The following is a 4,608-nucleotide window of genomic DNA, read 5'->3' on the forward strand; positions in this document are numbered from 1 at the left end:
GAGACTTTGTTGTTTTGTGTCATTGTCTCAATGGGCGAATCTCCCAGGCCTGTGTGGGGATTGATCGTCACATTTTACCAGAGGTAATTGAAGGGTTAACTACCTCTAGACAATCTACATTCCCTTCAGGTGTCCTCTCTGATTACATCAATATTATAATACTGCAATGGGGAATGATTTGAAGTCCAACCCTCAGAGAGATTTACAGGCTTTCATTCTCCTCTGGTCTTCTTTGCACAAGAGACAGTGTTGAATTTAAAGAAACTGAGTCTTGATGGAAGATGGACATTTTCAGTTTGTGTGTCTTCCTTTCAGGGCTCTCCACCTCACCGATGACCTTTATGGAACTGCTAATCTCTGTGTAGCCCCCTCTAGGGAAACGGGGGTGCTTCAAATTGATCATTAATTGGATGGTATGCTACTGTTGGCTCAGAGTCCAGATGACTCTTTTGACCAGCCAGAGAAGTTTGGCTGGATAGGAATTGTCAAGACAGTTGGAGCAGACCTGGCTAGTCATCAATATGTAGGCCCAGTTCAGTGTTTATGTGAGTACTTTTCTCCTTCTTTGAATGGACCAAGCAGTTGTCAGCTTCCCAATGCAGGGGTCTCCTGAAAACAATGATGTCTTGCATTTCTATGCTACCCTGGGCACACGGGAATACTGGATTCTCTAGATGTTCCAAAGAATTTTCTTTAGGAAAAAGACCGATCCCCTTCATTGGGACTTTAAAGGCAACCTACACTTGGATAGTACAAAAAAGTCAATTTTATTGAATATACATAAAAATATTTGATCAAAAAAATGATTAAAAACCATCAAAATTGTTTATACAAAAAATATACATACAAAACAAAACAACAATTTACATGAACAGTATGACAATATAATAATACTCTCCGGTAAATGGCGCCGAAGCGTTTCTGGTTAAACACTTTCACCAGGGGTAAAGGATAGAAGTACAGTCACAATATGTTTTTAACTATAAAAGATAAAAAGGACATGTCATAATGGTAAAGAGTAGAAGGCAACATCTATATTGGTCATCACACAACAGTCAGAACATCCAAAGAGGTATACTTACCATGCAAAATAACTCCAATAAAGGAAAAAATAGGTGAACCAACTGTAACAGAGGGGGCATAGGTGGGCACCAAACAGGAAGCGGTAAATAGAACAAAATACATTCCAGGTCAGATGTCTACCTGCTAGGTAGCAGAGACTGGATTCCGGGGACTGTACAGGACTAACAATGAAAAAAAGAAGGCACAGAAAACCAAAAATGAATCCAAAAAATCCACAAAGCATGTTACAAAAGAACAAACAGTGCCTATGACATAACATGCATGGCCCTAAGGAGCATTTACCAAGGAGTAATTGCGTGTATATATAATTTTACAGAACCATCTATGAACATATGAAAAAAATTGCATAAATAAATGTATTTAATTACCGGTGTTCAATAGCCGATAGTAATAAATGGTCAGAGCTTTAGATAAAGCTTCTTGTCAGTAACACCAGGGGTTCCAAAAATTACTATGTGGGTTATATATCGGACCGACAGGTGCTGGACACTGGCACGCCCCTAAGGTGTGTACTTCCCCCATATAACCCCTCCCATTACTGGGAGTCCGCAGTTTTGTAGCCAAGCAATACAAATATATAATAAGAAGGGAGAGACCTCTGTGTCATCAAAGAAAAGGATTTTACAGGTAAGCTGTTATAAAAGTCCTATTTTCTTTTCTTACATCAGGGGACACAGAGCCATAGTAATTACTATGTGGGATGTCCCATAGCAATGGCAACTAAAGGGGGGGGGGGGGGGGGACAGAACAAAAAAAAACAGGAGGCCAGACGACTCATACTACAGCCTGCAGTATACTGTGCCCAAAGGCAATAACCTCATGACCTTTAATATCGATTTGATAAAATCTGATAAATATATGAATCGAAGACCAAGTTGCAGTCTTACAGATCTGAGCCATAGAGGCCTGATGATGCACCACCCAAGAGGCACTAATTGCCCTGGATGAGTGTGCTCCTAATATGAGAAGGAAGAATTTTCTACTTTAAGCTGAAGCTTGAATAATAACTTGACAAATCCATTTGGAAAATAGTGGATCTTGATGCTGTCCACCCTGCCTGGACCCTCTGGCAGTACAAACAAAACCTGTGTTTCGCGAACCAGAGCGGTCGCCTTTAAATAGACTCTGATCACTCCTACTACATCAAGAGAATGTAGTTCCTTCTTCTCCCCTAGATTAAGGCTCTGGGGAAAAGGAAGAAGAATAATATCTTGGTTTAATTGAAAACCTGTTACCACTTTGGTAGGAATTCAGGATGAGGACATAAAGCCACCTCATCCTTAACCACTTAAGCCCGGACCATTTTGCTGGCTTAAGACCAGAGCACTTTTTGCGATTCGGCACTGCGTCGCTTTAACTGACAATTGCGCGGTCGTGCGACGTGGTTCCCAAAAGAGCGAAAATTTAGAAAAAAAAACCATTATTTTTTACTTTTTGCTGTAATAAATATCCCCCAAAAATATATAAAAAAACATTTTTTTCCTCAGTTTAGGCCGATACGTATTCTTCTACATATTTTTGGTAAAAAAAGAAATCGTAATAAGGGATTATTGATTGGTTGGCGCAAAATTTATAGCATTTACAAAATAGGGGGTGGTTTTATGGCATTTTTATAAATTTTTTTTACTAGTAATGGCAGCGAACAGCGATTTTTATTATGACTGCGACATTATGGCGGACACATCGGACATTTTTGACACATTTTTGGGACCATTGTCATTTATACAGCAATCAGTGCTATACAAATGCACCGATTCCTGTGTAAATGACACTGACAGTGAACGGGTTAACCAGGAGGTGGCTGTGTAGGGGTTAAGGGTGTCCTACTGGCGTGTTTCTAACTGTGGGGGCGTGACTGTGTTTTACAGATCGCTGATCTCTGCTCCAATCACAGGGAGCAGAGACCAGTATCAAAGGTTGCTAGGCAGAATGGGGAGATGCTGTTTACATTGGCATCTCCCCGTTCTTCCTCCCCGTGAGATGATCGTGGGTATCCCCATGGTGATCGAGTCCGCGGGAGCCACGGTCGGACTCACAGAGGTCCCGACCGGCATGCGCGCTGGCAATTTTAAAGGGACGTACCTGTACGCCCATTTGCCTGTCCGTGCCATTCTGCTGACGTACATCGTCATGCACCAGTCGGGAAGCGGTTAAGCATGATGAAATATGGCTCTTACCAAACAGAGCTGCTAGTTCCGATATTCTTCTAGCAGAAGAAAAGGCAACCAGAAGAGATTATCTTTCTTGTCAAAGAACCAAGGAAATTTCTCATAAAGGTTCAAAACGGCTGATTCAGCAAAGCCGATAAGACCAATTTTAAATCCCAAGGATTTAGAGGTGCCTTGATAGGGGGAATAAACCGTGTTACCCCCTGAATAAGCTACGCACAAAGAGTAAGAAGCAAGAGGCCATAGGAAAAACACCAACAAGGCCGGGATCTGGCACATGATAGAAGTCAAGGCCAGCTTTATTTCAGATCCCATATGCAGGAAAATCAGGAATCCTGCCTATGACATACTTCCTGGGGTGCAAACCAAGAAACATATGCTTTCCAGACACTAGAGTAAGTGATTCTGGAAGCCGGCTTCATGGCATTAGTCAAAGTAGACACTACCGAAGGAGATCACCCACGATCTTTTATAGAGTGGGATTCAACAGTCAAACCTGTTCAATTTTTCGTCCGTAAGGTAGGATGAAATACCAGACCTTGTGCAAGAAGGTCTGGCTATAATGGCAGAGTCTGAAGGACTCCTACTGCCACCCTTATGATCTCAGTAAATCAAGATCTTCTGGGACCCGCTGGGGCTGCCAGAATCACCCCCCTTTTGTTCCTGCTTAATCCTGCGGAGAAGGTGCGGAAGTAGCAGAACTGGAGGAAACACATAGATCAGTGAAAACTGATCCCATGGGAAGACTAATGCGTCTGTTCCGCCTGCTAGCGGACCCCTTGTTCACGACATAAAGTTGTCGACCTTGTTGATGAATCTGGACGCAAATAGGTCCATGTCCGGAATAACCTAACTCTGACATCTCGCTAGGAAGATTTCGGCAGGGTGAAGAGATCACTCTGCCGGAAATAATTGTTGCCGACTCAAGTAGTACGCCTGCCAATTCCCTATTCCTGAAAATGAAAATTGCCGATAGGCAAGGAATGTTGTGTTCTGCCCAAGATAGAACATTATTCACCTCTCTTTGGGCTACACGACCTCTTGTGCCCCCCTGGGGATTGATGTAATCCACCGCCGTGGCCTTTGTCAGACTGAATCCTGACAGGACAGTCCCATAGTCTGACCGTCCAAGATTCTAGGGCCAGACGTACTGCCCGAAAACTTCCACAAAAGTTGATAGGCCAGGTCCTCCAACCTGGACCATCTCCCCAGACAGAATCCTCTTCCAGGGCTGTTCCCCAGCCTAGAAGGCTGGCATCTGTTAACACCCTCCAGGAAAAAGATTTCCCCTTTTGCTGGATAACAACCACCAATTTAGTCTCTTACTTATGTTGGGAGCCAAGCTTATTGGAAACAA

This window comes from Lithobates pipiens, unplaced genomic scaffold (genome assembly GCF_037356315.1).
Source record: "Lithobates pipiens isolate NorthernLeopardFrog02 unplaced genomic scaffold, aLitPip1_a1.2 Scaffold_8, whole genome shotgun sequence".
Lineage (NCBI taxonomy): Eukaryota > Metazoa > Chordata > Amphibia > Anura > Ranidae > Lithobates > Lithobates pipiens.